Source organism: Caretta caretta, chromosome 4 (genome assembly GCF_965140235.1).
Source record: "Caretta caretta isolate rCarCar2 chromosome 4, rCarCar1.hap1, whole genome shotgun sequence".
NCBI lineage: Eukaryota > Metazoa > Chordata > Testudines > Cheloniidae > Caretta > Caretta caretta.
Genome location: NC_134209.1, coordinates 28,594,447 through 28,613,436, shown reverse-complemented (window position 1 = coordinate 28,613,436; position 18,990 = coordinate 28,594,447). Strand labels below are relative to the sequence as shown.

The 18,990-nt window shown below is 43.2% G+C and overlaps 1 protein-coding gene across 1 annotated transcript in view; it reads right to left on the bottom strand.

The window, feature by feature from the left end:
• Positions 1-18,990, bottom strand: part of CDS1 (CDP-diacylglycerol synthase 1) — a 68,328-nt gene that overhangs the window by 43,865 nt on the left and 5,473 nt on the right. The window lies entirely within an intron of this gene.

Genomic DNA, 18,990 nt, shown 5'->3' with positions numbered 1-18,990 from the left:
CCTTGATGGTCAGCTCCTACACACCAGCAGAGCGTCTCAGTCAGATAAGGAGGTGAATGAGGGGTAAGGAGGACATGTTTTGAGAAGTGCTGCAATAATCCGATCATGCAGGTATCAAGCACAGAGCATGGAGAGACAATAAATGAAAAACTCAGAAAGGACAGCCAAGGAGACAAGGGCAGGAGTGAATAATAGAGGAGCATGAGTGGATGATAAAGCTCATGAAGGACCAAACAGAGACGCTCAGGTCCCTGACTCACTGCAGTTGGAACACGTGTGCTCAACTCCCCCTGCAGCCCATACAGAACTGTTTTCCATGCCCTTGCCAAACTCCCCACAAACATTCATGACATGTTCCCAGCCCATCACAGTACCCCTGGCACTTCACCCCTAAGGACCAGTTCCATAACAACAGCTGGATTTGCACACAGCTGTGAGAGCCTCATTTGAGAGAGTGCTGCTCAGTGTCATGTCCCTTGTAGGAAACAGAAATGGAAATTGTGTATTTCTCTTTAATAAAAATATAGTCTCAGAAATATCATTCTTTAATGTGTGTCCTACACATGGTGGGTGCAGCAGAAATTCACACACAGTGGCAAATCAGCACATATGCAGACTATGATTAAGGATCAGGCAGCAATCTGTACAAGGGTCATTCAAGATGGCAAGTAAACAATGCCTGCCTGAATTCATTACTGAAAGACATTTCTAGGGCTCATTGTGAAAATGCTCCTTCAAACCCTTAAAATGCCCCCCCCCCCCCCCCCGCTGAGCCCCTCTGTGTCTGGGTGCTCAAAATCAGCCACCAGGCGATCCACCTCAACGCTCCACACCTTGGAAAATTTTGCATAACATTTTTGAAGCCGAGGGGGAAGAGTACAGCAGGCTGCTATGACCATGGGAATATTTTCTTCACTGAAGTCTAACCTGCCAAAAAGGCAGCACCAGTGACCATTTAATCTGCCAAAATCACATTCTATAGTCATTCTGCACCTGCTGAGCCTGTTGTTGAAGCACTCCTTGCTGCTATCAAGGTTTCTGGTGAAAGGCTTCATGAGCAACGGGAGTAAAGGGTAGGCTGGGTCTCTCAGGATCACTATGGGCACTTCCACATCCCCTACTGGAATCTTCTGGTCTGGGGAGAAAGTCCGTGCATCCAGATTTCTGTATAGGCTCGTGTTCCTGAAGATGCATGCCTCATGAGCCTTCCCTGACTAGCCCGCATTGATATCAGTGAAACGACCCCGGTGATCCACCAGTGCCTGCAATACCACAGAAAGTAACCCTTTCTGTTGATACACTCCATCACAAGATGTCTGGGCCAAAACCTGGATATGCGTACCAACTATCACCCTGATGCAGTTAAGGAATCCCATTGCTGCAAAGCCATCCACTAGTTCCTGCACATTGCCCAGAGTCACAGTCCTTCACAGCAGGAGGTAATTAAGGGCCCTGAACACTTGCATCACCGCAACCCCCACGGTGGACTTCCCAACTCCAAACTGATTCCCAACTGACCAGTAGCAGTCTGGAGTTGCCACCTTCCACAAAGCAATCGCCACTCATTTTTCCACCATGAGGACAGCTCTCATTCTGGTGTCCTTGAGCCACAATGCAGGGGCGAGCTTAGCACACAGTTCCAGGAAAGCAGCTTTGTGCATCCGAAAGTTCTGCAGCCACTGCTTGTCATCCCATACCTGCATCACGACCCAATCCCACCACTCAGTGCTTGTTTCCCGAGCCCAATAGCAACAGTCCACTGCATGCAGCTGCTTCATGAATGCCAACATTAATCTTGAATTATTTCTTTCTATGGCACACAGCAGGGCAGGCACCACAGATTCATTTCCAGATTCGCAGCTCATGAAATAATGTGGATGATCCTGCAGTATGTTCATAATGCTCATCACAAGACTGGAGAGCAGTGCAGGATCCATGCTTTCAGGCACAGATGGCGGGCACAAAGTTTACAGGGGCAGTTGAAAAATGGCACGAAATGTAGTCAGAAGCCCACAGAATGATGGGATGGAGAAAACTGTATCATGAGGCAGTGAGCCTGCTCCCATGATGCACTGAGGTCCATTCCCAGAAGCCCTAGTGGCAGAAGTTGACAATTTGCACAGTGAGATAGCTACCTGCGGTGCACTGCTAGCGCACCAACTGTGGGCGCGCTCTGCCAACACAAAGAGTGTTGTGTGAACATGCACAAGCAATGTAATTACAGGACTTTATGATTATTGACGCAACTTAAGTAAACTTAACTCTGTGGTGTAGAGATGACCTAAGTGTCTATGTGGACCCTGTTGTCATGCGCTAAAAGTTCTACAGTGTGCTTTGGTCTATGCTGCTTTGTTAAGTCCCTTTACCAAAGGTCATGTAGAAGCCCAAGTACTACTGAGTTTCACTGAAATGTAGGCTCCCAAGTGTCTGTCACTTTTGAAAAAGGGAAAAGGATGTCTGTGTTGATACCAGATAGTGGAACCATCCCCTATTATTAGATTGGGCTCTGAGTTATGTCCGAACTCCATCCCTTACAATAGAATAGCAATAAAGGCAAGTATTGCCAGAATTTGTGAAGACTAAAATTACATGACCTGAAGAAGAGCTTTGTGGAGCTCAAAATGTGTCTCTTTCACCAACAGAAGTTGGTCCAATAAAAGATATTACCTCACCACCTCATCTCTCTCATAAGTTTGATGTTCTCTGTCTTCAGCTCCTTAAATCAGGCAACACGTCATTTAAGTGAAAAAGTAAAGGAATCTAGAACTTCAGGAACCCATTTTTCTTAAGGCTTCTGCAGCAAGACAATTAACTGTTGCAGCAAAAACACATAAGCCACAATTCACATTTGCTAGGTAAAGAGTTTTTCAATTAATTTTTAAAAAGGTTAAACACAATGCTGGGAAGAGAAGAGTAAAACTCTGAAAGACACTATTAACGGGTAAGGTGGATAGAGATTCGAGAGAAGTACAGTATTCAAGAAGGTAAATAAAGTTAACATATGAGAATCTCAGCATCATAAAGAGGAAGCAAGATGTATTTTTCAATATAGGCATGAAATAAAAATAAGATACTCACAAATATGATAAATGAAATCTAATTTAAGAATGTAAACTCCTCCAGAAAGGTAATTTTTTCTGTATTATCTAACACTACATGTACCCATGGTGTTTTACAAGCAAACATTAACTATGCAGTGTGCATCCTACACCTAGTTTACTAGATCAAGCCGTGCTCTTGTTTTCAGGAATTTAGAGGACTCACTTCCGAATGCTGGACGCAATATATCAGAGGTTCTATAAAGAGAATTACACTACTTTTGGTAAAACGGGTAGCTAGGGCTGTTCAGCCAAGAAAGTAGCTACTTTGATCAAATAGTCTTGCAGTCTGTGGTTCCACTGCTTCAAGTTTCTTATCCCCCCAGTTTTTTTCCCCCTGCTCCTACATAAAGTCTGTTTGCAATAGCGGTACGTGTAGAAAAGTGGCAATTTACTTCCACTGTTTGAAAGGGAAACTTGGATATGAGCTTGTGCTAGCCTGCCTTTTCTTTCAAAAGTACTCAAACCTACTGTTCAGCTGACATTATTTTGAGTTTGTTGAAACAGTAAGCTTAGCTTTCTGAAGTATTAAGCACAGAGGCTGTGATGCTGGCAGAACAGGTACCAGCTCATGCAAAGGCCCCTTGACCTCACTGAACACTGACAAAAGCACAGCTAGAAACCAGTCTGACTCACCTATGTGTTTCATATTGTTAAAACAACTGTTAAGCTGTAAGAATGTGTTTAGACTTTATGAAATGCTTGTAAGTTGCTACATGCATTAATCTCACTTATAATAGCTGTATCCTATGTTCTAAGGCAATATTAAAGTGTTTGCTTTGTAACTATAAAAATGTTTAGACTAAAACCATAAACCTTCACTGTTAGGAGAGAAGCATTATCAAGGATGAAATACTAGTTTACTAAAAAAGTAAAAGTCATCTCCTGCCCAACAAAAGGAGGCCTACAGACATCAGACAAACCCTTGTGGAACATTGGTGGACAAAAGACTATGTAGATTGCTCCCCCAAAACACCCATGAAGTAGAGAGTGCACAAACCCCCATCTCATCAGCTTGAGCTCTGGGGGAAGGAGATAAAAATCCCTGCCAAGGAAACCTGATCACTATGCTCCTTGGAATATGGAGAAAGCAGTATTTCTATGCGTAAGGAAGGGATCCCCAAGCTATTTAGCGCAGGTTAGCCCAAAGTGACATACAGAGCTCGTACATTATAGCAGCTTCTTTTACTGCTTGAAACCTAAGACTGTAACTCATTTGTATGTGTACTTTCACCTGCTTTAACCTTCTAAATAACTATTACTTTTTTCCTAGTAAATAAGCTTTTAGTTAGTTTAATATAGGATTAGCTACAAGCAGTGTCTTTGCTGAGAGATCTAAGGTACAATTAACCTGGGGTAAGTGACTGGTCCTTTGGGACTGGGAATAACCTGAATATTATGATTTTTGGTGTAAGGGACCATCTATTACAAAAGCAAGCTTGCCTGGGTGGCAAGATAGACTGGAGTGCCCAGGAGGACTGTCTGTGACTCCATGTTAAGGCTGTTACAGTGCATAAGAAGTTCACACTTGATACTTGGTTGGTGAAATCTATTTAGAGAACTCACAATCTGTCTGAAGTTTGTGCTCTGCTTCTTGACAGTCTGCCCTGAGGCTGGCACTCACAGTCATGAGCCACTCCAGACAGCCTTATAGAGGCTACCTAGTTACAGGCAATTAATGCTTTGCTGTATTTTTTTTAAGATCTTGGTCAAATTCATACTTGTTGTGAAAGTGGCTTGCTATAGATGTCAAAAAGCTGTACAAGCAGTGTGCAAATTTGCATTCTGAGGCTGTAGCTTATCTGACTCTGACATTTCTGGGTGCTTTTTTCAAAGCTTTATTGCTTCTATTGTGTAGAGTACAAATGGTGGGGGAAAAAATCAAATCATTTAATTATGCTAAAGTAATTAATAGTCCCATCTAGCACCTTAGCATTTCAAAATTGGAAATGATGACAATCAAATGTTATCTAGCATATGATTACAATATTAGAGATCTAATAATATGCTTTTATTTCATTACTCAAGCTAAGGCGGGGTGGCCAACCTGTGGCTCCGGAGCCGCATGCGGCTCTTCAGAAAGGCCTGGACCTTTCCAATGTGCCAGGGGGTGCTCACTGATCAACCCCTAGCTCTGCCACAGGCCCTGCCCCTGGCCCTGCCCCCACTCCACCCCTTCCCCTGAGCCTGCTGTGCCCCCGCTCCTCTCCCACCCCCGAGCCTCCTGCATGCCACAAAACAGCTGATCGGGAGGTGCAGGGAGGGAGGGGGAGGCGCCAACTGGCGGGGCTGGGAGTGGTGAGAGGCTCTGGGAGCGGAGGGTGGGAGCTGACGCGGGGGCTGCGGAGTTATTACTGTGGCTCTTTGGAAATGAGCACTGGTAAATTATGGCTCCTTCTCAGGCTCAGGTTGGCCACCCCTGAGCTAAGACAACAGACAGGGAAAGTTTTCTCTCTTTCCATGCCCCATACCATGGTTTCTCATTTGCAGCCCTCTTAGTGATGATCTCAACTCTCTGGCTATAGATTTCCAAAAGCAGTCCCAAACTTGCAAGAACCACCTTTGGAGTACCTCCATGAATATTTTATCCCAGGATAACCTTCAGTCCCGAATCCATCCTCCCCCAATCATTTTAGGAGACAAATCGGAGGATCTGTTCTTTAATAGCTTACTGTCACCTGCATCTTGAAAATATGTCTGAGAGAATGGCTGTGTTAACTGGAATGCCTTGTTAAAATGAGGCTTTTTCTAGCTTTAGCACAAACCCATGTGTGTGGAGATCTCAGGTGCTGCATTCCAGCTAGACTAGATTATACCAATGCCACTGAAGATATGGAAACCAAAGGCAGAAGAATGAGCATTTTGTACTGGAAATGGTTGTTCTGACACGAGAATGAGAAAGTTTTAGTAAGAGTGATGACTTGGTACATGGAGCAGTTATCTGGCAGATCAGTGAAGATTAGACAGTCTCTATGAAAGTTCATAGACAACTCCTAATGTCCATGTTTCCATCCTAAACAAAATCCTCTTCACATGCCTGCAGCTGTGTTTCATGTCTAGTGCTGCCCTCATATCCCCTTTAAAAAAATAAGGGGGGGGGGGTGTTAAATAGAAGTGGTCTGATTTTCAGAGGCGCTGAAAACCCAAGCTCCCACTAATTTCATTGTTCCCGTAAGATAGGGTGACCACATTTTCAAAAGGCAAAAGCAGGGACACAAACAGGAGCCCTGCCCACTCTGTTGCCCTGCCCCACTCCTGCCCCGAGACCCTGACCAGGCCATGGTAAGAGCTGCCCAGGGAGCCCGAGCCATTGGGGGAGCCCCAGACACTTCATCTGCCCTAGGCAGGGGCAGCCTGTGTCCCTGCTCCCCACAGCAGGGGACACCCCACAGCAGCCCAGGCTCCCTGGGCAGCTCTTACTACTGTCCATCTCCTGTTTCTGGCCTGGACAGGGGGCAAGGCCTTGGGAGGGAAGAGGATGAGCAGGAAGCAGGCCCAAGGCCCACCTCACACTCTCCCTTTCTCGCACGAGGAAGAAGTTGGCACCACTCCTGAGCCTCAGGCATGTGCAGAGCAGCACTTCAGTGAATCCGGCAAAAATGCTGTCCCAGAGTCATTCATCTCAGGACTGTCCCACACCAATTCAGGATGGGTGCTTACCCTACCTTGAGATGGTCACTAATAAGCTATCTGAAATGAATTTAGGCATAGATCTATGTACCAAGTAAACAAGCATGCCACACTCTTGTATGTGCAGATCAAGAATGATTTTTGAAATTTTAATAGAAAGTTAACCCAGTTCCTAGAAGGATTCATGTATTAAAAAGGCTGAGACTGCAGTTCCAGGCTGTAAAATAAAAGTTGTGAAGGTCAGGGCAATTGAAGGGGTCCTGGTAAAGAAGAACAGAAAAACTAAGTTTGTAAGGTATACAGGCTGCCATTTTTGAGTTAAAAGAACTGTGGTCTGAAGTCACTTCAATTTGGTCAGGATTATTGGTGGTAGATATTTCTACTTTTTAATCCACTCTTTCATTATGGAGTGTAGTTGTAGACTCCTGTTATAGAACCCAGACCTCCTTAAAAGGGAATCTCGCAACTGCCAAAATGACTCCTCTCTGAGAGTGTCTGCCCTGCAACCAAGAGGTGTGACTGCATCATCTGTATGCATACTTGTACTAGCTTGCTAAAAATAGCTGTGTAACTGCAGCAGTACAGTCTCGAGAACGGCGTAGATTTAAAAAAAAAATGAATATGCTTAAATTAAATACAGGTTATTTTTTAAAAATAAACAAGTAAAACTAAATTTAAAATTGTTAACCTCTGTTAAGGCCTGAACTTTTAATTAAAATTGTTAAAAATAAATATAAATAATACTAAGCAGTATGTTTGCTACCAAGTTTTAAAGAAAGTTCCATTAACTTAATGGTTTGTGTCACTCACTAAGTGCCTAGAATCAGAGGCTGTTGAAGTATTAAACCAGCTTTTGCCAGCAGTAGCCTCTTCTGCAGGTGCAGAGAGAATATCTACTTCATTTCAGTTTATTCAACTAGCTCAGTTCATGATTAGTGTATTCACAGGTAAGAAACCAAATGGGCATCAAAAACAAAACAAAACAGGAAAGCTTTTTTTTCCTCTTCTAATCTATGAATAAAAAGCTACATGAGAGAGAATGAGATTACTAGTTCTAAAATCTTGAAGGAATGATGTTCAGTTCAATGCAAAACTTGTTTTGATAAACATTTTTTCTTATGCATCCTGAAGACTTAGTTTTATTTAATAAAAATTAAATGTTTTGTGCATTAAATTTAATTTTAATTTCCATTCAAACAGAGTTTGACACAAATCACAAGTAAAAAAAAAGAATCAACCTAACATATAAGAAATGCATCATTCGCTATTTTCTAACTAATGGAATATAAACATTAATAATCTGAATAAATGGATATCAAGTTATATAATTGCTTAAGTAAGTGTGTAGATACAAAACAAAACCAAATATAGTGTTTTTGTTTTTTTGCTAACCAGGACGATAGCGTGAAGGCTAAAGTTAGTTGTAAATCAACATGTTTTCATAGAAAGTCTCGTGCCATTATTTAGCCTTAGATGGAGTTTACCACCAGCTTTGGGCTGCATTCCCAAGCAACCTGACTCCGAGAAGACCCAGTCCCGGCACGCCGGGGGCCGCTACCGGCCTCACACCGTCCACAGGCTGTGCCTCGATCAGAAGGCTTGAACTCTCTCTTCAAAGTTCTTTTCAACTTTCCCTTATGGTACTTGTTGACTATCGGTTTAATGGTTATCAATGCAAATCAACCTTTCTTTAGGAAAATAACTGAAAAGTACAAATGTAAAACATGATTAAAACTGATTATTTAAATTAAGGTTTTCTGTTTGCTTTAAATCAAAACAATACGCCCTGCCTGAGAACAATCCCACTTGGTACCCTGGGTACATACTTGGGGAGTTAGCTTATGCAGCCAGAGCTATACCACTATTTTTATTTATTTTAAAAAACACACACACACCCCTAGCTCAGGTATGGCTACGTGTGCCACAAATCACATCTCCCATCAGTAGCACTGACATACTCTTCAAGAGTCCAGGATCTGGGAGGAGACTGAGGGCATGTCTACACTTACCTACGGAGTGATCAATCCCACGGGGGGGGGGGGGGGGGGCGGTTCAATTTATTGCATCTAGTGAAGACGCAATAAATCGACTGCAGAGCGCTCTCCCGTCGACTCTGGTACTCCACCGGAGTGAGAAGTGTAGGTGGAGTTGACGGGGAAGCGTCAAGAGTTGTACCGCAGTGAAGACACTACAGTAAGTAGATCTAAGTATGTCGACTTCAGCTACATTATTCATGTAGCTGAAGTTGCATAACTTAGATTGATCCTCCCCCAGTGTAGACCAGGCTTGAGAGAGCTTCTTTACTGGAGTAAGACCTAATGGTGCCCTCCCCCTCCGTCCCGCACATACTTTATCCAGAGTACAATAAAAATAAAATTTAAAGAAAGGGAGGAACACTTAGATGGGAATCAGAAATAAAAAAAAATAAAAAAACCCTACATTTATAAAGGTACTGAACTCAATACATGAATGCTTAGTTTGGTCCTATTAAAAACATTTAACATAGTAACTAAATTCTATATAAACTTCCTCCACATCCATCTAATAAAATCTCAACCATAATTCAAAACATAATTCTGGTATCTCTAGAATCAAAAGCCGGGGTGGCCAACCTGTGGCTCCAGAGCCACATGCGGCTCTTCAGAGGTTAATAGGCAGCTCCTTACCTAGGCACTGATTCTGGGGCTGGAGCTATAGATGCTAACTTTTCAATGTGCTGGGGGGTGGCTCACTGCTCAACCCCCTGCTCTGCCCCCAGCCCTGCCCCCACTCCACCTCTTCCCCCAAGGCCCGTACCCCTTCCCCTGAGACTGCCATGCCCTCGCTCCTCCCCCCTTCTCCCCATAGCCTCCTGCACACGTGAAACCGCCGACTGCAGGGGGAGAGAGGAGTAGGCGCTGATTGCTGGGGGCTGCCGGCAGGCGGGAGGCGCTGGGGAGTGGATGGGGGGCTGCTGACGTATTACTGTGACTCTTTGGCAATGTACATTGGTAAATTCTGGCTCCTTCTCAGGCTCACCGCTGATCTAAAGTGTTAGGTGAATGCATTTCTAATTTATATATGCACCCCAATGTTTAAAGAAGCTGCCTTCTGTGCTGATCCGATATGTTTTCAGTAATTAGGACACTACTGCTTCTAATGTGGGCTTTTATTCTCAAACGATTTAGAATAAGCTTTTTTTACCCAGCAGAGTGTTGTACATTCTTAAGTCAGAGGCAGACAGCTGGCTCTGTGGATCAACTCTCAGAATGTATAATAAACGACTAAACAGTAAATTATCAGCTCAGAACCTATGAAGTGGTAGAAGACAAAAAAGTGTGTTGTACATAATGGCAATTCCATAGGCAATGAGCGAGGGATCACATTTACAGACTCTTAAATGTAAATCTGGATTCATGTTGCCCAAAACTGAATAAATAGCTATGTAGCAAAAGCACTGCATTCACTTGTGAATGTTACAAACAGGCAAAAATTGTTCAAAAGGCATATTCAAGAAAAGTCAACCGGTGATACAAAGCATTTAAGAGGAATTATAAGATCTCAAGACTAAGGTATAGAACTTGGCAGATATGCTCTCTCAAAAAGGCTGCAGAACAGAGGCAGAAGCTTCTTTACGAGAAATACGTAAGTGGTAGCTCACCTTAATTCTCTTTCAAACTAGTTTTTCCTTTAATAACTGAATCAAGGAAGTGTTTCATGTATAGGTTAGTATAGAAATCTTAGGTCAATTCCTGTGTACAATCTTATAGTGGTGTAGTATTCTGCAAATGCATGTGTAAACAGTGACCCACAAAGTCATCTAAGTACAAGATGTAGGGTGAATGAGACAAGGGCTCTTGTGTAACCAGACCTCATTTAGTGCATTCTTTCAGTACATTTTTCAGTACACAGCTAATTAACCAGGTAACACCATGCCCCTTGGCTGCTCATTTTATGAATGAGCTTAGTGCTAACATTTCACACATGCAGTGTTGTTTTCCAATGAGAAAAAGTCAACACTTCCATTTCAATCACTGCTTCAATTCTAGCCCCAGCCATTTCAGCAAAACAGCTGTTCAGAAAGTTACAAGAAATCATATTTGAGGGTTGCTGGTTTTGGAAGGATCCTTTTGTTTTAATATAATGGAGAACGTTTTCCCACTCATTTTCAAGAAGGGCTCAACTATAGTTTGAATCTAACTTTCAAAACCCCCACCAGAGACGTCCTGGAAAGTTTCAGCTTGAAAAGTAAACTTTACAAAAGGTTATGACTGAAACAAGGATTGAAAGGTAAATTAATAAGCACCTTAACACAGCTGTCACTAGAATTTCAGCGATAATTTATAAGAATACAGCATTTAAAAAAAAGGCTCAGCATTCTCAGGAAAGAGACTATAACAACGATCAGATCAATAGCCTCAGCAGAGCATAATAGTTACGGGAACATACCGCTTGGTGTAGATCTAAGATGTGACTTTGTAATATCATAGGATAGCATTGGTCAATTTTTTCAGGTTGGAAATCCCTTATTCAAAGTGAAATTTTCACAACCCCCTTCCATTAACTATTAAAACCCCACAAAAAGAGTCCGTGATAAAGATAAGCCCATATAATCTGCCTGAGTGTTTTGAAAAATTGACAGAATACCTGACCTTGAAGGGTAAGGCCTTGTCTACTCTACCACATTACAGCGCTGCAACTTTCTCACTCAAGGTGTGAAAAAACACCCCTCTGAGCACTGCAAGTTTCAGCACTGTAAAGTGGCAGTGTAGACCATAGCTACTCCCCTCGTGGGGGTGGGGTTTTTTTACAGCACTGGGAGAGCTGTATTCAGAGTATTAATCTTCAATAGCCTCATAAATGTTATCTCAGTTCTACCAATGAAGAAGTCACTTTACTTCTATTGTCAAAGCCAGAAACAGACAGTGAATCTGAATTAGCAATCTGGAATTTTAACTCCAAATCCAGCCCAGATTTCCAAATCCTGCCACACACACCTCACCACACACACACTTTTCCTCACAACCCCCAGCACAGGGGCCCGCTGAGTTTCTGAGGAAATGGTCAGTGCTCTATGCTGGAAGCTAGGTAAGGCTGTCATAAGTTAAAGCTCCCAGGGTTCACTCTAACTTATTCAGGGAAAGCTCCACCGCCTGCAGCATCTCAGAATTTAAGATGCTTAAAACCCCTTTTCTTGGGATGAGCCTTCTCTTCTGTGCCTCCTGTCAGACACAGCACAGGCCCTGGTCCTATGCCTTTCTCTCAGCAGCATTTGGAAGCATGATAGCACTAGGCTTCCACTATTCTATTCACTACCCAAAAATCTTAATAACACAGAGTGAGGGTCAGTAAGTGTGTATGAAGAGGAATGATAGTATAGCATTGTGTTGGATACAACACAATACAGAAAATGGCAGATTTTGCTAGGGGTATGTCCGGTTTGTTTTGGTTGCCTACTGTCAGCATCAGAAGACAGGCACAGCTGGACAGATAAGGGCATCGGATATATTACCTTAACATTGCATTTCCTGATTTTCAGATGTGTTTGTTTTAATTTAACTCTTTATTTTCTGGTTTTCAGAGGTTTCAGGTGCATGGGATATTCTGAAAGGGTACAAGGCATTGCTAGTCAATCTTAACTCTGCATTAATCAAGTTTTCAAGGAGTGAATTTCCCTTGTTTTTTGAGGAAGTGGTGGTAGTATGCAGGCACTTATTGGGGTATGGAAAGAACAAAAAGGTCTTCCTTGGAATGCTACCAACTCTGCCCATCTCCTGGCTCCCCCATGCCCCAGTAGGGCCAGAAGCACCATGAGGATAAGGGAAGGTGGTAATTCATGGAATGTGAGGAGCCTATCTACTAGCTGGAGGCAACTCTGCCCAATCCTTTGAAACATAAAAGGATGACAGAGGCGTGATCTGGCCCATTCATCCCAATGGGATGTTCTCAGGTTAATGACACCCCAGAGGTGTAAACTACATATTTATCTCAATGGATGTTCTCTTCCCCCCACCCACCCTCCCAAAATCTATCACAGCCTTTATTGCAGAATACCAGTTTTCAATACACATCTCCCCATACATGTGGGAATCTATCAGTGTCATTCAGCCTGACATGCAGCACAATCAGTGGGTTTTTGCCCCCTCTCACGTCCATCAGGATCATTTTCAGCCTCATATCAACATCTAATATCCTTGCTCCTAACAGGCAGCACTCTTCTGTTCTTTGGATCTGGTGACAGTACTGTTGACTCTTCCGAGTATGGAGTCCCCAATCTATCAGATTCTGATTATGGGGTCCCCAGGCACCCATTCTTCTTGGTGTTATGTTCTCTCTTGCAGTCCCCTGTACACCATCCTAATTTTTCTTTGGGCTCCAGTCCCCAAGTATCTCCATCATGTGTTCCTCTCTTCTGCAGGGACTGTCTTTCTTGTTTTTCTTCCTCACCACCCCATCTTCTGCCTGTTTCTTCTCATTCAATAGTTCAGCAAATCTGTTACTCAACTGGTTTTCACTACTACTAGCTGGTCTCTTCCTCTGCTTTGTCCTCAGGGTCATTCTTCAACGCATCACCCTCTTCTTCTGGCAGAATGCCCTCCAGTTCCTTTTGTTTGCCAGGTGTCCACAAATATTCAGAGGTCTGTACCACCTCTGCTCTCCTCTCCTGCATTATACCTTCAAATCTCTATCTGAATTCTATCATCTCCACTGCATCTCTAATCCTTGGATCTTCCCTGCCGTGAGCTGTTCCAGGTGACATTGCACACGTACATAGCTTCCATCAGATATGCACTCAAGGATGATGTGCATCCCACAGCTTCTGCACCCAAGCATCTTCTTGGTCTCCTCTCCTCCTCGGGTCACTTCTACAGCTGCCTCAGTAACCTCACCGCTTCACTGTCTTCTATTCCTAGACGGGGGGGGGGGGGGGGGGGGAAGCAGTCCCATAGAAACTCTGCTGTTAACTGCTAGCTGCTCCAATGTTCCCTAGAGATTGGCTTTTTAACTTAGTCAAACTAGGTCAGCACTGCCCTCATGTTACGGGATATCAGCAAGCACTGACTAAAGCCACACATCTGGAAGAAATCACTGTACCTTTAACACACAAAATCACCACCATCTTCTCAGACCAAACTCCCACAGAAACACTACTGTCCAAAAAGCTCCAGAGATTTCTGTTCTGTTTCATTTTTTGTTTGTAGATTTATTTTTGCTAGTATGATGGCACTCTGTAGCAGGACTTGCTCAACAATTATTTTAGCAGTTGCCTAACAGTCTCTAAGATAGACATTTGCGTTAGAGATACAATTTGTACAAGCAACTATACTATAATAAACCATAGTGAATAAAAACAAGGTTAAGTATGAAGAATTACTTTTGTTTTCATATTATTTATAACAGCAGTTCCCCACTGTGGTCCACAGAGCACTTGCTAGTGATACACAGAAAGCTGTCTGGTCACATGGTGCAGCCTATTGTTAATTCCAGTTCACAGATTACATTAAAAGAGGAGATAAATGTTAAACGTTTTCTTAGTATTAAATTGCTGTAGTTACTACAGGTATGTTACATGCATATAAATGGCAAAGAATTTGGTTGGCAGTCACAAGTGGGAGAGGAGGTAGTTAACTAGATACTCTATTAAATTTGAATCTATACTATGAATGTTTGAGAACCCCTGATTTAAACTATTATTAGATGGGGAGTTGTGATGTATCCTTGGGGGTGGCAATGGGGAAGGAGATCAAGGTCAAATGATTCTCCTTCCCTCCCCCGTATATGATTTTTTAAAAATTCAATGTGGTCAAGTGAAAATCTGTTTGTGGCCCCAAAGAAGTCAGAAGTCACACAAGGTTGTAATGTAAACAATGGCAGTGTGAAAACCCTCTTAGATCAACAATAAAGTAGTCTAACAAGATTGTGTTAATTTGGGACTTATTTGATCAGACAACCAACAGCCATTTGTGGCTTATACTGTCAAGGTTTCTGGATTATAGCCATGCTGAGGAAACAGTAACAATAAGGATGTTTGGGTGACCCTAAATATTTCCATATTTTCAAGTATTTTTGGTTTAAATGTTTTTTAAAATGGATTAACTTTGAATTTCCAAACTTTCCAACATTTTGTTATTGGGGGTGAGGAGAGAGAAATTATGTGCAAATTGCAACAGTCTCGGTGTTTTTTTAAAAATCAACGTGAGTGATGGTCTTTAAACCTCAACTCCAGGTTTTACCCAAGAATTCTGACTATTTCAGAAATTATAGGTGATGCAACCTGTCATGCATGAAAAATGTGCGCCTCCCTCTTTCTCCTGCTTACCATGGCCCAGGCTGCCATATATTTCGTTACATACTTCTGCTTTCACCACCACCTGGTTAAGGGACCACATGGACTCTCTTAACGGAAACCTGTGACTTTCCGTGTGACATAGTCCCTGCCCCACAGGGAAGGATGTGACAATAAACAGATAACAGAAAGACAAAAATGACAGTCGTGATGGAGTCCAAGCCTCATCTAAGCACACAAGGCTACAAACTTGCACACCTGACTCTGGACAAGAGGCACATATTAGTGTTTGTCTTTACTGTATTGTTAGATTGAACGGTAAACACTAGTTTTGCCCTTACACAGTCTTCTGTCCACACCAATCTCTAGCTCAGCTAAAGTGGTGCTTTAAGCTGTCAGGGTGGACTGGGTTGAAGCTCAAGTGCTGCTGACGCTGGAGCTAGTAATGCAATGGAGATGCAACAGCTTTAGTTACAACTCAGAGTTGCTAATCGAATCACTCTGCTAATCCAGTTACTCTGTCTAGTCTGAGTGGTGTTTGGCAGTGTAGTCACACTCTCACTTGAGCTAGGGTAGTTAGAGTGGAGTAACCGGAGCTAAATGTGAAGTGAAGCAAACCCTTCAAGCCCTTCTTTGGCTGTCCTGAGGCAAACTGGGTTGGGGTTTTTTTTTTTGTTTGTTTTTATAAAATACCCTAACCAAAACAAATTTTAGGGGGCCACAGGGATCTGCTAAGCAGACCCTGGACAGCAAGGTTCATAATTCACCCCAGTTCCTTCTCCATAGTACAGAGGTTAGGGACTGCACTCCCTTATTTAGGGCTGTGCTACACTAGAAAATTAGATTGACTCAGCCACGTATCAGAGATGTGAAAAATCCACAATCCTGAGCAACACAGTTAAGAAGACCTAAGTAGACAACGCTAGGATGACAGAAAAAATTCTTCTAGAGAACTGGCTCCTGCCTCTCGGGGGGGTGGATTACCTATGCAGACAGGAGAATTCCCTCCCATCAGGGTAGGTAGCGTCTACACTGAAGCGCTGCTGTAGCATTTCAAGTGTAGACAAGCCTACAGACGCAGACATCAAGCACCTCATGAACGTTTAATTAGATCTCAACACCCACTGTATTTTCCCCATTCTAGAGACAGGGATACCTTCGGCAGGTAATACCTCAGTAACATTCAGTAGCAGATACAGGAATAAAACCCAAAACTCCTGCAGTGCAACTATTATACCCTGCACCTTTCCTACAACATTAAGCATTTAGCTAACTGAAGCGTACACAAGAAATACTCTCGTTGTTGTGGCCTTTGTACACTTTGCTAATGCTAGAATGTACTGTGGACACAATAAAGTGCTCCTGAACTTACAACAAAAATCATTTCAGGGAACAAGAGGATCATTCAACCAAACAGAATAAAGCAAGACATTTTTCAACTACTTAGATTAAAATAAACTTTAGAAGACAAAGAAATTAAAGTATTACCATCCACCAGCATTAAGACATAAGTGTTTCAATGCTTGTCCTACGCTCCAATGTCCAGCAGCACTTCTATTTTCTACTAATATTCCACAGAAATCAGAAGTCACATCAGGCCATATCCTGATACATTTGGACAGACATACATAGTTTTAACGTCTTGACTTCAGAATAAGGTACTATCAGAATAACAAATATAAAAGCTTGCCATTTCTTTCTAGTTTTTAACAGCTTAAATATACAGACCAAAGCATCAGAAGAAGCCTCCTCAGTTACAAATACAGGCCTGCAAACCTTTACTTGTCTGAATTAGCACGACTACTATAAGAGGTCTCATTGCTTCACACAAACCAACACGTCAAGGACCAGGACAGTTAACTGTATGAAAGGGGTTGCATGCACTTTGACAGACTGGATTAGAATTCAAAATTATCTTGATAAATTGGATAATTGGTCTGAAACCAATAAGATGAAATTCAAAAAACACAAATACAGAGTCGTCAGCAATCCCTCAGGGTCAAGGATTATCTCTTCCACAGGTTTTTATTTTTTTGGTGACTGAGGAGTCCGATCCTTGAGCCGCAAACTCAACTGTTGTAAGACAGGGTTGGGCCATGATTGCTACATGAGTCGTCTGTCCTTTCTCTTCTGGCATTTTTCTGTGACCAGGGCAATGCAATTTTCCTCAAAAGTGATCGTCCCTTCTCTGACAAGTCTTCACCAGTTAGTCCTGACCTAGGCTACTGTCTCCCAGCGCGTGGTGTCGATGCCACATTTCTTGATGTTTGTCTTAAGGGTGTCTTTAAAGCGTTTCTTTTGGCCTCATTGTTTCCTTTCTCTTTTGGAAAGTTGGGTTATTAAGCAATTATTTTGGTAGCCATGAGCACACAGTGCCCGCTCCCCTCAGCTGGTGCTAGATAATCAGGGCCTCAATACTGAAGGTGTCAGCCTCCATGAGGACACTGACATTAGTGAGTAATCCTCCCAGTTTATGTTGAGGATCTTCCGGAGAAAGTGCTGGGGCTGGCGTTCCAGGTTTTTCGGGAGTTTTCTGTAGGTCACCCAAGTCGCGCAGCCGTAAAGGAGAATTGGGATTACCACCACTTTGTAAACTAAAAATGTAAGTGTATGTTCTCATGTCATGGCTGTTGAACACCTGTCTGAAACAGTCTGCCAAAGGCAGGGCTGGCATAGCAGATTCTGAACTGAACCTCAACATCTACGTCTGACTCTACAAATACAGAGTATTGCAATTACAAAGGAAAAATCAAATGCATAAATACAAAATGGAGAATAATTGGCTACGAAGCAATACCACAGAAAAGGATTTGTGGGTGACAGTGGATCACAAACTGAATGAGTCAAAGTGATGCTTTTGCGAAAGGCAAGTATCTTTCTGGGCCCTCGTCTACACTAGGACTTTAGGTCGAATTTAGCAGCGTTAAATCGATGTAAACCTGCACCCGTCCACACAATGAAGCCCTTTATTTCGACTTAAAGGGCTCTTAAAATCGATTTCCTTACTCCACCCCTGACAAGTGGATTAGCGCTTAAATCGACCTTGCCGGCTCGAATTTGGGGTACTGTGGACAATTCGATGGTATTGGCCTCCGGGAGCTATCCCAGAGTGCTCCATTATGACCGCTCTGGACAGCACTCTCAACTCAGATGCACTGGCCAGGTAGACAGGAAAAGAACTGCGAACTTTTGAATCTCATTTCCTGTTTGGCCAGCGTGGCAAGCTGCAGGTGACCATGCAGAGCTCATCAGCACAGGTGACCATGATGGAGTCCCAGAATCGCAAAAGAGCTCCAGCATGGACCGAACGGGAGGTGCGGGATCTGATCGCTCTTTGGGGAGAGGAATCCGTGCTATCAGAACTCCGTTCCAGTTTTCGAAATGCCAAAACCTTTCTGAAAATCTCCCAGGGCATGAAGGACAGAGGCCATAACAGGGACCCGAAGCAGTGCCGCGTGAAACTGAAGGAGCTGAGGCAAGCCTACCAGAAAACCAGAGAGGCGAACAGCCGCTCTGGGTCAGAGCCCCAAACATGCCGCTTCTATGATGAGCTGCATGCCATTTTAGGGGGTTCAGCCACCACTACCCCAGCCGTGTTGTTTGACTCCTTCAATGGAGATGGAGGCAATGCGGAAGCAGGTTTTGGGGACGAAGAAGATGAGGAGGAGGAGGTGGTTGTAGATAGCTCACAGCAAGCAAGCGGAGAAACTGGTTTTCCCGACAGCCAGGAACTGTTTCTCACCCTAGACCTGGAGCCAGTACCCCCCGAACCCACCCAAGGCTGCCTCCTGGACCCAGCAGGCAGAAAAGGGACCTCTGGTGAGTGTACCTTTTAAAATACTATACATGGTTTAAAAGCAAGCATGTGAAAGGATTACTTTGCCCTGGCATTTGCGGTTCTCCTAGATGTAGTCCTAAAGCCTTTGCAAAAGGTTTCTGGGGAGGGCAGCCTTATTGCGTCCTTCATGGTAGGACACTTTACCACTCCAGGCCAGT